The 19,645-nt window shown below is 48.3% G+C and overlaps 1 long non-coding RNA gene across 1 annotated transcript; it reads left to right on the forward strand.

Annotated features, from left to right (window-relative positions):
• The first annotated feature begins 19,054 nt into the window (after nucleotides 1–19,054).
• On the forward strand, nucleotides 19,055–19,390 carry LOC147727274 (uncharacterized). Its single transcript, XR_015309463.1, has 3 exons — nucleotides 19,055–19,106; nucleotides 19,204–19,260; nucleotides 19,354–19,390. It is a non-coding gene; the product is annotated as an uncharacterized LOC147727274 (long non-coding RNA).
• Nucleotides 19,391–19,645: the final 255 nt, after the last annotated feature.

Below are 19,645 nucleotides of genomic sequence, written 5' to 3' on the forward strand. Positions count from 1 at the left end.
CCCACCCCACCCAGAAGCACTTGTGAGCCATTGCATTGTTCACCCTCACCTAACAGGTAGGTAGCCATCTTGCCTGGGAGGCGTGTTTGGGGGAGGGAGGCCTGTGCCACTATTCCCACCATGCCCCCTGTCCCACCTCTAAGCAGGATGTAGCCCTCCACACCAAACCAGAAGCAGTTTACAGCCATAGTATTGTTCAACCTCACCTTGCAGGTAGGTAGCCATCTTGCCTGGGAGTCCTGTTTGGGGGAAGGAGGCCTGTACCACTACTCCCACCATGCACCCGTCCCACACGCCAGCAGAATGGATCACTCCCTCACCCAGAAGCACTTGGAAGCCATTGCAGTACACCAAACGAACTAACAGGTAGGTAGCTATCTTGCCTGAGAGGACTATTTGGGGGAGGGAGGCCTGTACCACTACTCCCACTATGCACCCGTCCCACACCCCAGCAGGATGGATCACTTCCTTACCCAGAAGCACTTGTAAGCCATTGTAGTACACCAAATGAACTAATAGGTAGGTAGCCATCTAGCCTGTAAGGCCTGTTTGGGGGAGGGAGGCCTGTACCACTACTCCCACCATGCTCCCTGCCCCAAACGCCAGCAGAATGGATCACTCCCTCACCCAGAGCACTTGGAAGCCATTGCAGTACACCAAACGAACTAACAGGTAGGTAGCCATCTTACCTGGGAGGACTGTTTGGGGGAGGGAGGCCTGTACCACTACTCTCACCATGCACCCCTCCCACACCACAGCAGGATGGATCACTCCCTTACCCAGAAGCAATTGGAAACCATTGCAGTACACCAAACGAACTAACAGGTAGGTAGCAATCTTGCCTGTAAGGCCTGTTTGGGGGAGGGAGGCCTGTACCACTACTCCCACCATGCTCCCTGTCCCACATGCCAGCAGAATGGATCACTCCCACACCCAGAAGCACTTGGAAGATATTGCAGTACACCAAACGAACTAACTGGCAAGTAGCCATCTTGCCTGGGAATCCTGTTTGGGGAGGGAGGCCTGTACCGCTACTCCCACTATGCCCGCTGTTTCACACCCCAGCAGGATGGATCAGTCCCTCATCCAGAAGCACTTGGAAGCCATTGCAGCACAGCAAACAAACTTACAGGTAGGTAGCCATCTTCAAAGGCAGGGTGTTTGTGGGTGGGAGGCCTGCACTACTACTCCCAGCATGCTCCCTGTCCCACCCCTAAGCAGGATGTAGCACTCCACACCAACCCAGAAGCAGTTTGCAGCCATTGTATAGTTCACCCTCACCTAACAGGTAGGTAGCCATCTTGCCTGGGATGCCTGTTTAGGGGAGGGAGGCCTGTACCACTATTCCAACCATGCCCCCTGTCCCACCCCTAAGCAGGATGGAGTACTCCACACCAACACAGAAGCAGTTTGCAGCCATTGTATTGTTCACCCTCACCTAACAGGTAGGTAGTCATCTTGCCTGGTAGGTCTGTTTGGGGGAGGGAGGCCTGTAACCCTATTCCCACCATGCCCCCTCACAGACCCCTAAGCAGGATATTGCACTTCACACCAACACAGAAGCAGTTTGCAGCCATTGTATTGTTCGCCCTCACCTAACAGGTAGGTAGCCATCTTGCCTGGGAGGCCTGTACCACTACTCCCACCATGCACCCTGTCACACCCCTAAGCAAGATGTAGCACTCCACACCAACCCAGAAACAGTTTGCAGCAATTTTATTTTTCAACCTCACCTAACAGGTAGGTAGCCATCTTGCCTGGGAGGCCTGTTTGGGGGAGTGAGGCCTATACCACCACTCCCACCATGCACCCTGTCATACAGCATCATCAAGATGGATCCCTCCCCCACTCACCCAGAAGCACTTGTGAGCCATTGCATTATTCATCTTCACCGAACAGTTAGGTAGCCATCTTGCCTGGGAGGCCTGTTTGGTGGAGAGAGGCATGTACCACTACTCCCAACATGCCCCCTGTCCCATTCCTAAGCAGGATGTAGCACTCCACACGAACCGAGAAGCTGTTTGCATCCATTGTATTGTTCACCCTCACCTAACAGGTAGGTAGCAATCTTACCTGGGAGGCCTGTTTGGGGGAGGGAGGCCTGTACCACTACTCCCACCATGCACCCTGCCACACCCCTAAGCAGGATGTAGCACTCCACACGAAACCAGAAGCAGTATACAGCCATAGTATTGTTCACCCTCACCTTGCAGGTAGGTAGCCATCTTGCCTGGGAGGCCTGTTTGGGGGAGGGTGGCCTGTACCACTACTCCCACAAAGCACCCGCCCCCCAATCCAGCAGGATGGATCCCTCCCTCACCCAGAAGTACTTGGAAGCCATTGCAGCACACCAAACAAACTTAGAGGTAGGTAGCCATCTTCACAGGCAGGGTGTTTGTGGGTGGAAGACCTGCACTACTACTCCCAGCATGCTCCCTGTCCCACCCCTTAGCAGGATGTAGCACTCCGCACCAACCCAGAAGCAGTTTGCAGCCATTGTATTGTTCACCCTCACCTAACAGGTAGGTACCCATCTTGCCTGGGAGGTCTGCTTGAGGGAGGGCGGCCTGTATCACTATTCCTACCATGCCCCAGTCCCACCCCTAAGTAGGATGTAGCACTCCACACCAACCCAGAAGCAGTTTGCAGCTATTGTATAGTTCACCCTCACCTAACAGGTAGGTAGCCATCTTGCCTGGGAGGACTGTTTGGGGGAGGGAGGCCTGTACCACTATTCTCACCATGCCCCTTGTCCCACCTCTAAGCAGGATGTAGCACTCCACACCAACCCAAAAGCAGTTTGCAGCCATTATATTGTTCACCCTTACCTAACAGGTAGGTAGCCATCTTGCCTGGGAGGCCTGTTTGGGGGAGGGAGGCCTGTATCACTATTCCCTTCCACCATGCCCCAGTCCCACCCCTAAGTAGGATGTAGCACTCCACACCAACACAGAAGCAGTTTGCAGCTATTGTATAGTTCACCCTCACCTAACAGGTAGGTAGCCATCTTGCCTGGGAGGTCTGTTTGGGGGAGGGAGGCCTGTACCACTATTCCCACCATGCCCCCTGTCCCACTTCTAAGCAGGATGTAGCACTCCACACCAACCCAAAAGCAGTTTGCAGCCAATATATTGTTCACCCTCACCTAACAGGTAGGTAGCCATCTTGCCTGGGAGGCATGTTTGGGGGGGGGAGGCCTGTACCACTATTCCCACCATGCCCCCTGTCCCAACCCCTAAGCAGGATATAGCACTCCACACCAACACAGAAGCACGCTGCTCTCAGGTGTGCTCTGCTATCGCCCACCGGGCTCGCTCCCTCCCTATCAGACTTTCTTGACCTAATATACGACCTATCCAACACTCACTCTAAGCTGCTGGTCCTGGGAGACTTCAACTTATGGCAGGGGGGTCCATTGGATGGGGCGTTTACGACACTTTGCCAGGCCTTTGGTGACATTCAGCTGCAGCAACTGGTTTTCTCAGCTACTCATAAGGGAGGTCATATCCCGGACTTGATTTTTGCTGACGCTCAATTAGCAGTGGTCACTGATATTTTATACCAATGCTGGACAGACCACGCACTTGTGGCCTTCTCCCTTCGTATAGGTGATTACTCCTCTGAGACAGCCAGGGTAGGAGTGGCGAAAATGGGTAGACCTTGGTCTCGACTACTCAGCCTATCTCCGCTGCCTTCTTTATTACCAGACAATTATTGTCTGAGTAACTTAGTGGAGGAAAGCTACTCGACTTTGTGCCGGTCGATTACTAACACGCTGGACAAGGTTGCTCCTTTTCGGAAGTCTCGGGGGAGGGTGAACCGGGCTTCTTCCTGGTATACGGAAGAGCTTCGACAGCTGAAGCTGAGCTGTAAACGCGCTGAGAGGGCTTGGAGGAAACAATATTCACCATCAGCAAAGGCCGCGTTTAGACTCGCACTGCAAGGCTACAAAGTGCAGATTAAGCTTGCTAAGGCGACTTTTTTGGAATCCACCTTGAATCAGGCGCCTAATAAATCGCAAGCACTGTTCAAAATCGTCAGGGACATGTCCCATCCTATATGTGTGGCCAATACGGTCCCCGCATCGCAAGCCCTGTGCAATTCCCTGGCGGATGCTTTTGAAGAGAAGACTGCTAAGATCTTAGAGGGCTTAAAACTCCCCCTGCACGCTGCGCTCGGTTTCGGAGCTGCGGTTAGTCCGATCAGTCGACCCCGGCCAGCTGGCTCTAGTTCTGGCTTGGGAGCTCCGAATGGACTATCCAGTCGACCCCAGCCGATCGAATTGCGTCTTCCAACAGCAGCTCCTGATCTGGGAGCTCCGGTTGACCTGTCCAGTCGACCCCAGACAGGTGCCTTTGGCCCTGGTCTGGGAGCTCTGGACGGCTCACCCAGTCGACCCCAGTTGAGTAACCCAGTTTTTAGCTTGGGAGCTCCGGACCTTCTTTCCAGTCGACCCCAACTAAAATCTTTTCCTCGTCCCTCCTTTGAGGAATTCTGCAGCTTGGCAAACACGGTGTCCTCTGGGTCTCCGCGTGACCCACTGCCTCCCAAATTTTGGAAGGCTTTTCAGGTGGAACTTTTTCGACCGTTGCATTCCATCTGCCTCCAGTCTCTGGAGTTGGCATCTGTCCCCGAGTGTTGGAAGCTAGCAGTAGTGTCACCTCTGCTCAAGAAACCAACGCTGGACCCGCCCTGTCTTTCCAATTATTGGCCAATCTCCTTGCTCCCTTTTCCTATTAAGATCATGGAAAAATGGGTGACCCGCTCGCTCTCAGGTTTTCTGGAAAACATCGGTTGGTTCGACGAGGCACAGTTTGGGTTCCGCCCCGGGCACGGGACGGAGTCCGCGCTTGTAACCGTATTGGACAACCTTCGTTCGCGTGTCGACAGTGGCCCGGCAGCTTTCTTAGTGTTGCTCAACATGTCGGCCGCGTTCGATACGGTCTGCCACCGGACCCTTATCAGGAGACTTGAAGAGTGTGGGGTCACAGAGGATGCAAGAGACTGGCTCATATCCTATCTTGACAGTCGGCAACAGCTGGTCTCGCTCCCTCCATTTTGCTCTAAGCCAAGTAAAGTAGGGCAAGGCGTGCCACAGGGCTCGGCCATCAGCCCAATACTCTTTAATCTGTACCTCCGCCCCTTGGTCCAGCTTTTAAAATCCTTTGGTGTGTCGGCTTTTAACTACGTCGACGACACCCAGCTGGTCTTTTCCTTGGAGGGCAATAATGCGGTCTCGCTGGAGACATTCCATCGCTGCATGGCAGCCACAGCAGACTGGTTGCGGGCCAACTCCTTACAATTTAACAGCGCTAAGACGGAGGTCCTTTACTGTTCCACAGACCGGATAGCGAGGGCACTTCCAGAAAACTTTTGGCCTCCCTCCTTCCCCGAGCCAGTATCGGCGGCAGTATCTGCTCGCAACTTGGGGGTGATCTTTGGCCCAAACCTACAGCTTGACCTGCACGTCAATAAAACCACGTTTACGTGCATGATGCTGTTACGCATGTTGCGTAAAGTTCTGCCCCTTCTCCCCGCCCAAGCCAGACCGGAAGTAGTTCGCGGCACCATACTTAGTCGTTTAGACTATTGTAATGCGCTACTTCTGGAGGCCCCTAAAAATCTGGTGGGGAAGCTACAACGAGTGCAGAACATGGCCGCCAAGCTGGCTCTCTCACGCCCTAGGTCCAGTTCTTCTACCCTAGCTTTGAGAGAGTTACACTGGCTCCCGGTACATCTAAGAGTGCTGTACAAAGCCGCCTGTTTGATGTTCAAAGCAGTACATCAGCTGGGCCCAATACCTCTGCAGAATATGTTCACCTGGTACTCTGCCCCACGGCTTCTCCGTTCCTCTTCGGTGCACTTGCTGGTAGTCCCGAGGTTTCAGAGAGTCAGGATGGGTGGCCGCTCATTCAGCGTGGCAGCGGCCAAACTTTGGAACTCCCTGCCACTCTCTTTGAGAAGCCACAGTGACTACCTTCCATTCAGGAGAGCGTTAAAAACGCATTTGTTCCCTAAAATTGCTGTATAAGTGTAGAGTGCCACCGCTCAAGTTCAAGCGCCAGGATGCCCTCTGGGTGACAGGACTGCGCTGTATAAATATACTAAATAATTAAATAAATAAATAAATAAATAAATAAGCAGTTTGCAGCCATTGTATTGTTCACCCTCACCTAACATGTAGGTAGCCATCTTGCCTGGTAGGTCTGTTTGGGGGAGGGAGGCCTGTAACCATGCACCCTGACCGACCCCTAAGCAGGATGTAGCATTCCACACCAACCCAGAAGCAGTTTGCAGCCGTTGTATTGTTTGCCCTCACCTGACAGGTAGGTAATCATCTTGCCTGGGAGGCCTGTACCACTACTCCCACCATGCACTCTGTCCCACCCCTAAGCCGGATGTAGGACTCCACACCAACCTAGAAGCAGTTTGCAGCGATTGTATTGTTCACCCTCACCTAACAGGTAGGTAGCCATCTTGACTGGGAGGCCTGTTTGGGGGAGTGACGCCTGTACCACCACTTCCACCATGCACCCTGTCCCACAGCATAATTAAGATTCATCCCTCCCCCACCCACCCAGAAGCACTTGTGAGCCATTGCATTGTTCACCTTCACCTAACAGGTAGATAGCCATCTTGCTGGGAGGTCTGTTTGGGGGAGAGAGGCCTGTACCACTACTCCCACCATACACCCTGTCCCACAGTATCATCAAGATGGATCCCTCCCCACCCCACCCAGAAGCACTTGGGACCCATTGCATCACCCTCATCAAACTTACAGGTAGGTAGCCATCTTCACAGTGAGGGTGTTTGTAGGTGGGAGGCCTGCACTACTACTCCCACCATTCCCCCTGTCCCATACCCCAGCATGATGGATCACTCCTTCCCACCCACAAGCATGTGCCAGTCATTGCATTGTTCTACTTCACCTAACAAGTAGGTAGCGTGTACATGCAGCCACACATCTCTCACCAATAAAATGGTGCCACATGGCAAAACCAGCCCTCTCCATGCACAAATATGCACACCAACCAAGCTTGACATGCACAGTGTACACACAGGTAAGCAACGGGAACTGTCACAGATAACAAAGAGTCACTCACCAATGGACATGTACAAGGAAGACAGTGCACAACCATGCACAGCACACACTGATGAGTGCCTTGTCATGTGGCCCAATCAACAAGGAACATGTAAAATTACAGAAAGCATGTGTGGGCTCATAAATCCAAATATGTACATTACAGGACAAAGTCATGCAGTACAATACAATGGCCTCTCCATGGCCGGATGTGACGTCAGCCAGGGAATACGAATCAACATTGAGAGAACCTTGAAACTCATTTGTGCTGGTCCCTACATGGCAACTGGTCCCTGTGAACATGATCACAGCAAGATTTGCATGCAATGCATCGACATCTGACAACATGTACAAAGTAATGTATGTACCTCTGCATCATGTCATGAGGCACAGTATTGCACATAGCAAAAGATGTGACGATCAGTCAATTGTGCAGTGTACAGACACTGGATGACACACAGCTAACAACATTTTTGCTGAGTGCAAAACACTGACCATTCCCCATCTAATCACAGGTGACCAAGAACCCTCTGCTGAGGACAACATCAATGGCCAGCAGAGCCAGTCTCCACCCCGGTACATGGACTCTCAGATGTAGACTCCCAGGATTTTCAGGAGAATGAGCTTGAGGCCGGCCCATCTGGTGTGCCAAGGAGTACCAGGTCCCAGGACACCATCCTCCCCACCACCACGTCTGCTGCAACATCAACAGCACAGCAGAGCCCTGCTGTTATGGCCTGTGTGGCCACTGCCACGACTACCACCACCAGTGCCACCTGCAACACCCTCCCTGTCCCAGGGGATGACCAGCCCACACCAACAACTGTGGACAGCAGGGAGAGTGTGCATGGACCCACAGTGGTGAGGCAATAGGTCCTTGGCAGCAGGGCAGGTGGAAGGGCCAGGGTCACCCCCAGACATCAGGAGGTTGGGACCCCATCCTTAGACCACTTCACCAGAGTCATTGGGGCCTACGAACAGGTCCAGGGACAAAGTTGCCGGTCTGATGAACTCTTACGCAAGCTCATCCTGCTGATGAGGTCTATCGACACCCGCATTGGACAAATGGTGGACCTCATGGGCCAGCAAATGGCTCTACTGAGGGACAGGTCAGCGTCCCAACCAACACCTCCACCCCCTCTGTTGTGCTGCAAGATGACAGTTCACCATCCTCCCCTGTGACCACTGAGAGGGGTGAGTCCTCAGATGCCTCTGGCACCACAGCAGGGCACACCCCAGCGAATCAACCAAGAGACCGTCCAAAGAACAGCCTGGGAGCCTCTGGAGGCATAGCACCAGCCAAACGCCAGTCACGGAGCCAGCCCTGATGGGAACCCTCTTCCCCAATGCATTGACTGTTTGGACTGTCCTTCCCCACACTGCCTTGGGTATGGCACCTGTTTGTTGGGTTGGGTCACCACATTGATGTGGTGTCCACTCATTCATCTCATTTACCATGACTGTCACCTCACTGCTCCATCACCACCTTCATGTTTATCTACCCGTCCCCTCACATGTCAACTTTGTAAATAAAATACCTTACACACTTTCATTGTGTCTGCTTTGTCTTTAGTGCGAGATGTACAGTCTTCAAGATGTCCATAATGAATCAGAAAGATGTACTGTATGTAGGAATAGATAAATGTGAGGCACCTAGGGAAACACAACAGAACAACATACACTGGTGTGAATGTGGCATCACAGACATTACACTACACAAACCATCTACATAACCCAACATACATATAACACAATGGGCAATAAGTGTCAACAAACATGTCCCGTATATGTTCACAGATTACATGTCACTGTCACACATCCACACACAGACGACTTTACATCTGGCTGTCTGTACCATTTGCACATAGCCCTTCACCACAGCAGCAATCACACCAGACAATGTACATGTTGTACTTTGTCACCCACCTTTAAGTGAAGTAGCGATGATGAGCTGTTGAAGCATGTCACCTCCTTCCTCCTCTCCACTGTCCTCATCACTGGACTCAGGTTCTTGTACAGGCGGGGGCCTTGGGTCTTCATCATCATCCAGGAGCAGGGGAATCTGCTTGTGAATGGCCAGGTTGTGGAGCATGCAGCATGCCACTACGATCTTACACACCTTCCCAGGCGAGTATGATAGTGCACCTCCAGTTTTGTCAAGGCAGCAGAAACGTGGATTGAACAGGCCAAAAGTACGCTCAACCACACGACGTGTCCTGCCATTGGCCTCATTGTATTTGATATCAGCCGGGGTCCTGGGATTAAGCAGTGGGCTCAGCAGCCATGGACGGCTGGGATGTGCAGAGTCACCTAGGAATGAAAAAAAACACATTGCAATGTTGCACAGGCAGAAGGCAGCAGGTAACACACCCTGCACGCCATACGACTAAGCATACTCAACCACAATCCAAGCACGCTCAGGAAGCAGATTAGCCATCAGCCGGGGAACATTGCTGTTCTTCGGGATGTAGGAGTCATGGGCAGAGCCGGGAAATCTGGCACACACATGCGAGATGGTCATATCTGCCAGGCACACCACCTGCACATTGATCATGTGATAATGTTTTCAATTGTGAAAAATTTGCTCACTTGCCTGTGGTGGCACAAGACCAACATGTGTGCAGTCTATGGCCCCAACAACATGGGGATGTGCCCAAGGGGATAGAAGTCTCCCTTCACAGTTGCCAATTCTGCAGCCCTGGGGAAATATATATATATATATATATATATATATATATATATATATATATATATATATATATATATATATATATATATATATATATATATATATATATATATATATATTACCTACTGGCAGTCGCCAGTAGGTATATATAGTTAGGATTTTTTCTCTATGGGATTTTTGAAAATTCTATGTCTAATAACTTTGGCGTTTGTGAACGGAATTGGCTGAAATTTTCAGGAAAATTGAACATTTTGTTTCTGAGCAGCCCCAGACAATTTGGGGGGGTTTCATCAAGGGGGGGCCGAGAAAAAAGGGGGGTCCCAAAACGCGTTTTTCCCATGTTAATTTCCATAGGGCGGTTGGCCTCACTTTTAGCTCGAACGGCTGAATGGATTTGCACGAAACTTGCCAAAATTGTAGGGACTGTTAGCTCGATGTGCCTTTGCTAGATCTCAATATATGTGCTCCAGTGGATTTTGAGTAATTTAGGTTCAAAAAAAGATATATATCTGGGCGGAGCCTAACCACACATCTGATCTGATTGGCTGTCAGCACTTCATCCAAGAAGTGTTGGCAGCCATCTTGGGACCAATATACATGATAGCACCTCATTAAAAAGCATTGTAGTTAATAGAGGGTTTTAGGACTTTAGTTACATTATAAATCATTTGTTGATGGTACCATACTCGTTTTAGGAATTGTGGTGGGTTCTAAGATGATTTTACCATGTGAAAAAACCTTCTGCTGTGATATTATGAATATTGTTTGAAAGAAAACTAATATCTCATGATTTTCCCACAGTGGTTTGGAAGGGGATCTATAAGCTAAACTGAAAGCTTATTTTCTGTAAATTCACATTATCTTTCTCAGTCGTGTGAAAATGAAGTCTGACATTCTCAGTAAAACATGTACATCCAACAAGGACAGAGACTGTCAGTTGATTCCTTTGTGTTCTACTGCAGCCTCCTAGAGTGTTCTAAAGAACAACTAGAGCGCTAACAGTCCTACTTATTACAAAGGTATGGCACACCTGAAGCCATCTTGATTGGAATAAAGTGGTAACTCTTAAAACATTTAATTTAAAAAGAAACAACATGAGGGGGTATATTTTGCCATATGAATTATGATTAGTGCTGCAGAAAGAAAAATTAGGGGACATTTTGAGTGACTTCTCAAATCCTCTTCAATTTCATAAAAAAATTCTGACATACAGTCTCCCAAGATGGCCACCAGAGACAAAAGAGCCTAAATGTAGCCCAAATATCACCCAGATGTACCCCAAGTATAGCCCAATGACAGAATGTCCCAGAGTGTTCTAAAGAACAACTATAGCGCTAACAGTCTTACTTATGACAAAAGTATGGCACACCAGAAGCCATCTTGATTGGAATGAAGTGGTAAGTCTGAAAACACTCAATTTAAAAAGGAACAACATGAGGGGGGTAATTTTGCCATAGAAAGTATGATTAGTGCTTCAGAAAGAAAAATTAGGGATCATTTTGAGTGACTTCTCAAATCCTCTTCTATTTCATTAAAAGAATTCTGACATGCAGACTGAAACATGCACTTTGAATACCAGCAGCAGACGTCCCTGGTGAGCAGTAGCTTTACTACAGTGATCTAATGTGCAACTAGAGTGCTAACATTCAGAATTTATGGCAAATGTGTGACACATCTGAATGCCTTCTTGATGGAACCAAAGTAAACAAGCATTGAAAATGCAATAGATCTCGCCCTCGTTTAAGTTAAAGCCATTCTGTTTGTAATGAGGTGGCTTTTTAGCTTTGCTTTTATTAGTGTTTTTTCAACTTTCATGTAAATAACATGCATCTGTATGCATATAAGTATATGTATGCATGCAATTATGTTTGTATTTATATAGATATACAGATGATATATGTTTATATATGTATGTATATATATATTCACTGAAAAAAACATAGGTTATAGACCATATATAGTTAGGAATTAGCATTTACAAAACCTTATTTTACTCACACAAAACCATTGAAATTCCATATATAGTTAGTTGCACTAACTATATATCGCGCACCCGCAATCCACTGCTGATGATGTCACATATTACATCATTCATGACATGGTCAGTGACATCACTGATGACATCACTGATGACATCTCAAATGACATCACTGATGATATCACTGATGACATATCAAATGACATCACTGATGACATCACTGATGACATCTCAAATGAAATCACTGGTGACATCACTCATGATATCATTCATGTGATAATACAATGAACCTCTTCAGACTCTAATATAACCTTAGATACAATCAGTGTAAACAGACACTCACAGACTGTCACTCATCCATGGAGTTACTCACACAACTAGTCAGTCATGCAAACAATCAATCACACCTCCATTTCCTCAACTATACAGTTATACAAACTTTACTTATTCAAACATATACTAACACATATTTTCTCTCTTTTACAATCCCTGATACAAGTTCACAATGATCCATACAGCCACTCACACATTCACTGGCTCTTATGCACAGTTATTTATATATGTCAACTCTCACATGTACTGTGTTTTACATATGTACTTACTTTGACATGTAGCACTGAGATATCCATTCACTCACCAATACACTCATGCACACAGTTAACCTCCCATAGAGCTGTTTCCACATGCACTTTTGAAACCATACATCTAGTGAATCAACTGCTCACACATCTATGCACAGAGTCATACACCTCCCAGCCACCCACACATACACTCAGTCTCCCATACAAATACTTGGGCAACCAATCAATAACCCATATAGTTAATCATCTAGCTACTGATCAACACATGCAGCAGTTTACAGAACAACAGACATAATGATGCACAAATTAAGACAGTTTAGTCACTAACCCATGCACTCAGTGAGACACATTTAATCACTCACTCATACAGTCAGTCATGCACCTACTAAATCCTTCATCCAGACACTTATAAATCCACTAATTCTTCAATATGTAAGACATATTTTAACTTTACAGAAACATACAGTCACTGGATGTTGTCATCAGTGATGTCATCAGTGATGTCGTTTGAGATGTCATCAGTGATGTCATCAGTGATGTCACTGACCATGTCATGAATGATGTAATATGTGACATCATCAGCAGTGGATTGCGGTTGCGCGATATATAGTTAGTGCAACTAACTATATATGGAATTTCAATGGTTTTGTGTGAGTAAAATAAGGTTTTGTAAATGCTAATTCCTAACTATATATGGTCTATAACCTATGGTTTTTTCAGTGAATTTTCAAGGTTTTGTAAATGCAAATTCCTAACTATATATGGCCTAAAACCTATGGTTTTTCTGTGAATTTCAATGGTTTTTTAATACCAAATATCAAATGCTGTCAAATGTCAAGTACATGATAGGTAAAAACATTTTCGTGTTTATGCACGCTGATGTGCTTTGAACGCTGCCTCCCCTCCCCACCCCCTCTTTTCTCTTAGCAGTACTCTCTCTTTGCAGATAGTGAAGGGTAGTTAACGCAGGCCTTTGCCCCCGTTGTAATCCGTCGTGCCTGCTTCTCTCTCTATTTGATTGATTGCTATCCAAGCATTTACTGTTTTAGAATTGGTTCTCTTTGGTTCATTCTGTATTTACAAACAAGCACAGAGTCGCAATACTCTGTTTAGTCTTTGCAGATAGTGAAAAATAGTAAAAAAAAACAAAAGGAATCGAGCAAAATTAGTAGGCCACTAATGGGATCTGTTTTTGACCTCGCTAAAATAAAAACATTAAGAACAACCCCTCATGAGAAATACGAAACTAGTAAGATGAACTTAGCTCCACACCATGATGGCTGCAAGACAGCTCGACTCCGCCGCCCACCCCACCCCACCCAAAATAACGACAAACCCTATGCAAATATTATAAATATATACAACACACCAGCAAAGTAACAGGGTAAAACATTTTATTAAATAACTATTTACATAACTATTTTATACTTTTTGTTGCCCGATCCGGCTAGCTCAATCGATCGAGCATGAAACTCATGCACTCTGATAGCAAGCGTTGCTGCTGATGCTATGCAGACCAAAACTGGTTTTCAGTTTGTACATTCTTCTAGATTTTTCCATCCAAGGCTGGTTGAGTTTGTAGAACGATGGCTTCAGATTTTCAACATACGGTGTGGTGGCGCGGACTGGGAGGGGGCGCATGGCTCCTGCCCCCTCCCCAAGTAAGATTTTCATACGTGAGTGTACGTTCATGGTTTTGGTCCCTGAGTTGCTTCGATGTCACTGCCATGCTCAAATGGCATAAGTTCTGGATGTTGGGTGCCATAGTTCAGAGTTCTGAGCAGCGCTTGTAACACTGTCTGAAGCTTATTTGCACCTACTGCAGCTTCACTATTCTCAAAGTAAGTGAGGGCCGTTTGTGGACCTGACTGCATTTGAAAACAATGTGATATGGTACCTCCCTAAACCGCTTGACGGAGGCCCCCGAGGGGCGGTGTGATGGCACGGACTCGGAGAAGACGCTTGGCTCCGACCCCCTCCCCAAGTCTTATAGCACTGGTGTAGCCTGAGATCGCCCCCGACATAGGCGGCCGGCTCCCGGGGTCCGGCGGAACTTTTTGCCTTTTGATGACTCTTCCATTCTGGACCTTGTCCCACAATCCGTTTGACCTGAAGACACGCTGTAGTGGGGCGCCCCTTTACCGTTTCAGTTGCCATTCCGCCCGCTTTTGCTACACTGTGCCTCTTCCGCCATTCAGCTGTTTACCGCCCGCTCTTGCGACTACAGCGTCTCGCTCACCATGTAGTTGAGTTGCTCCCGCTCTTGCGATGCAACGATAGGCGGCTGCCACATGACTCTCAAAATGGCGGCCGGCTCTTCAGCTTTGGGCGTGGTCCACTAAAATGGCCCTGGGACACCTTGGAACTCGGACGCTTGCCTGATAGGGCTTGGGTCCCATTCTCGAAAGCGTCCCCTCAGCCTTGAAGATTCTACAAAAGTCTTGGGGGCCCCCGACTCCCGCAGGCTTCTGGTGGGGAGCGGCTGCCATGATTGCTTGTGGAATGGCCACGACTGAGCTACGAGATGGTGGTGCTCTCATGCTGGCGCCAGCTTCAGTCTGAAACATCCAGAAACACTGTAGACTACCAATTCGATCAGTTCCGGTAGCGCCCCAACATCACCCGGTAGAGAAGAACTTGCCCTCCCCTCTTTGACTGATGTTTCTTGTTGCCTGTCCCTTCTGTTGTCATTTAACAGAACTTTTTAGAAAGCTGAAAGGGGTTGTGTTCCGAACGCTGGTTGGTGGAGACATTTTGACTATATTCTGGACCTACGTTGTCGCGTAATGCGTTATATGACACGCCGCGTTAGCGCACCCGGAAGTGCTCCGGTGCGCAAAGCGCAGCTTCTCGGAAGCAATCCGGGGCGCGGCGCGCAGCGCGTAACGTAAGCATAACAGGTCATGTGACTTGTTAATAAAACTTTTCATTGGTTCATTTTACTTTTGTTATTCTAATGATGAAAGGCTTGGTTATATGACCTAAAAATTACGCTTTTTATTGGTTTCGAACATTATATGTTATAATGTTCCAGGCTAATGTACTTTCCCGGAAAATTTACAACTGTCCTGCAAGTAAAATATATTCCTTTTTCGAGAAAAAGGGCGTTTCTTCGTCCCATGACGGAGCCGTTGAGTAAAAGAGGCTCGGCCTGCTGTCTTAGTCGCCGAAACGCCTGATTATCAGATTCTTATCGATCACTTTATGTTGCAGGAGTGGAAAACACAACTGCCCTTGACCATGTATCTTTACTGCGTTCCTGCGTATTATACCTTTTATCCGTCATGTAATTGGACTGCTTTATTTCACTTGCCTTTTACTGATTCGAAAACAGTGACTAAAATTAAAAACTTTACCAATGTAAATACTACTACCATGTTTTGTTTTAAAAACCTTTATTGTGAAAATGTCAGTATACAAATACGGGCCTATAACCACGTGGGCCGGCCACGGAGCAAACTGAAATCGTATATGATGAGGAGACATTTACATTGTAGAAGAACGTAACGAGCGGGCCATTAGGTTGCAAGAACTAAGGTGTCTAACAGTTGCGGAATCGGTGGACGTACATTTTGTAATTAAAATACGACAGGGCCACTTTCAATATAATTATCTAGATATACATTTGCGGGCAAGTACCATGGGTGACGTTAATTCGAACTTTCAATAGTACAGTAATCAATAACACATCAGAACTTAATATCAATAGGGATGTCGAAATATTCAATCAATTCTCGTCCCCGCCCGCCATGAGCATCAAAACTGCATTCATATCTCGTGATATCAAAGTTGTTCAACCAGTACACAACAAGGAGTTACGAGTCCCATTTATACCGGCGCCATTTTGGGCGAGGCCGGGCAGGTCCAGGATATAGTCAAAATTTCTCCACCAACCATCGGCCAGACCAGAATCCCTTTCGGCCCTTTATGCAACAAGATGATGTCTTCCATTCAGAAAATATTGTTGGCAGCATTTTGAAAGGAAAGATAAACAGCCGTTCTCCTAGTGAGTCTCACATTGTTACATTTAGGAAGAATGTTGAAGAGTAGTATGTTGAAAATCTGAAGTCATTGTTCTACAAACTCTCAACCAGCCTTGGATGGAAAAAAAAATCCTGAAGAATGTACAAACTGAAAACCAATTTTTGTCTGTATAGCATCAACAGCAACGCTTGACTCAGCTTTGTGTGAAGCCGCCATTTTGATTCAATCAATAACGTCCCCCTGCACACATTCAGGGACCTGGTCGTGTCTTCAGGTCAAACGGATTGTGGGACAAGATGCAGAAAGGAAAAGGAAAAAAGTTCCGCCGGATCCCGGGAGCCGGCCGCCTATGTCATGGGCGATCTTTGGCCACACCAGGGCGATAGTGAAGCTGCAGCAGGTGCAAATAAGCTTCAGACAGTGTTACAAGCACTGCTCAGAACTCTCAACTATGACACCACCTCGGTGCCATCCGGATCTTGGCGCCTTGTGCTGGTTCCGGCCTATTCACACATCGGTCCGCTACTGACACCACCTCACAGGCCAACGGGGCACCCCACGCCGACTTTCGGCGCAGCATTGTAGGATGGCCACACCAGAGCAGCAACTTGCTAAACACCACCTCGGTGCCATCCAGATCTCCGCGCGTTGTGCTGCCTTCGGCCTACTGTAGCCGCAAGTGCGGACGCAACTCAACTGGATAACGAGTGAAACACCAAGGGGCGCCCCACTGCAACCGAGGAGCCTCCATCTTGGGGGCGACGCACAGCATCACCAATGCAGTCAGATCCTCAAACAGCCCCCACTGACTGACGCGACCTCACAGGCCAACGGGGCGCCCCACGCCGACTTTCGGCGCAGCATTGTAGGATGGCCACACCAGTGCGGCAACTTGCTGGACACCACCTCGGTGCCATCCGGATCTCGGCGCGTTCGAGTCACTGTACCGCAAGAGCGGGAGAAACTCAGCTGGACACGCCGTCTTTCGGCGCAGCATTGTAGGATGGCCACACCAGTGCGGCAACTTGCTGGACACCACCTCGGTGCCATCCAGATCTCGGCGCGCTGTGCTGCCTTCGGCCTACTGTAGCCGCAAGTTGGACGGCGAGTGAAACGCTAAGGCGCGCCCCACTGCAGCCGAGGAGCCTCCATCTTGGGGGAGACGCACAGCCCCCACTGACTGACGCGACCTCACAGGCCAACGGGGCGCCCCACGCCGACTTTCAGCGCAGCATTGTAGGATAGCCATACCAGTGCAGCAACTTGCTGGACACCACCTCGGTGCCATCCGGATCTCGGCGCGTTGTGCTGCCTTCGGCCTATTCGCACATCGGTCCGCTACTGACGCCGCCTCACGTGCCAACGGATTTTCTACGCTTTTTATAGCCCTATGCCGCATAACAGGTCATGTGACTTGTTTATAAAACTTTTCAATGGTTCATTTTACTTTTGGTTTCCTAATGATAGAAGGCTTGGTCATATGACCTAAAAATAACACTTTTCATTGGTTTAGAACATTTTTTTTTCCCAAACGATGAAAGCCCCACCTTGTTTCTGGATGTTTCAGACTGAAGCTGGCGTCAGCATGAAAGCACCACCATCTCGTGGCTCCGTCGTGGTCATTCCGCGAGCAATCATGGCAGCCGCTCCCCACCGGAAGCCTGCAGGAGTCGAGGGCCCCCAAGACTTTTGTAGAATCTTCACGGCTGAGGGGACGCTTTCGAGAATGGGATCCAAGACCTAGCAGACAAGCGTCCGAGTTCCAAGGTGTCCCAGGGCCATTTTAGTGGACCAGGCCCAAAAGGGAAAGAGCCTGCCGCCATTTTGAGAGTCCTGTGGCAGCCGCCTATCACTGAACCGCAAGAGTAGGCGCAACTCAGCTGAATGGCGGATTTTGGCACAGTGTACCAAAAGCGGGCGGAATGGCAACTGAAACGGTAAAGGGGCGCCCCACTGCAGCACACGAGCCGCCACCTGGGGAGGCCCGTTCACGCCGCCTCTCCCCCCCCCCCCCCGGTGCGCCCCACGCCATTTTTCGGAGCAGCATTGTCGGATGCCAAAACCAGTGCGGCAACTTACTGGACATCACCTGGGTGCCATCCACATCTCAGCGCGTTCTGCTGCCTTGGGACTATTCGCACAACAGACCGCTACTGACGAGGCCTCCCCGCGCACCCCCCGGGACGCCCCACGCCGTTTTTCGGAGCTGCATTGTAGGATACCAAAAACCAGTGCGGCACCCAGGTAACATCACCTGGGTGCCGTCCAGAACTCAGCACGTTGTGCTGCCTTGGGACTATTCGCACAAAACACAGCTACTGACCATTGTTACTTCTTTTTTCAAAAAAATGTTTAAATGTATTTACTGTTTTTGTTGCGTTCTATATATTTATAAGTTATTAAAGTGTTATAATCCTACTACTTTGTTGGAGTATATTTTTAATGTGACACATAATTGTAAAAACTTTGATGTACAAAGAGGCATCCCTGGAATCTTCCGCTTCAGGCTCGGACCCACACACCCTCACAGTGAGAATCCCTTCCCCAAGCACAATACAGGATTGTTATCAGATAGTAGGAACGAGATACCGCCGGGATCCCTTGCAACCGGTCAGCTTGTTTGAGAATACATCACGGTAAGCTGCTGCGGGTAGACTAGTGAGCCGTTTAAAATGAGTAAGACAACCCCGTATTATTTTGGCTAATGCGAGTCGTACTTGCTTTCTTCCTTTTTGTAAACAGAGTCACCGAGCACTAGACTTAGCCGGCCCATTTGGACAAACCTCTAATCAGGTAACTTTTAAACTCCCATCCCGAAAGTTTATTTATGCCAAGCACACGTTCGTGCGACTAATGTTTGGTCCCGGTTGTCTGCTTTCTTACTATGCAGATTTAAGAGACACCGGGAACCTTTTTCAGCCGGTCTTTTTCACATGCAGACATCACGGTAAGCCGCCTTAGACAAGTCATTTTCTAAAAAAGAGTAAAACAAACTCTTGACCATTTTTTAAATACGAGGCGCACTTATCCCTTTTTATAGAAACTAAGCCATCTAGCACCAGTCAGAGCCGGCCTATGTGGAAAGACTCGAAACCAGGTAACTCATCTCAAATACCGATAGGCTATCTATGCTAAGTATACGCTTTTGTATCTAATGTCAGGTCCCGTTTTTTCCGCTTTTTATCATGTAGAATTAAAAGACGCCGGGTACCTCCTGCAGCCGGTTTACCCACACACAGAATAAAAAGGTAAAATTTATGTCTTTTCAAGAGGTGCCATAGGCCTAGGACGTGTTAGGATGAAATGATAGTAGGTCTATAATCCACTCGCTT

The sequence above is a fragment of the Lissotriton vulgaris genome, chromosome 3_1 (genome assembly GCF_964263255.1).
Source record: "Lissotriton vulgaris chromosome 3_1, aLisVul1.2, whole genome shotgun sequence".
NCBI classification, from domain to species: domain Eukaryota; kingdom Metazoa; phylum Chordata; class Amphibia; order Caudata; family Salamandridae; genus Lissotriton; species Lissotriton vulgaris.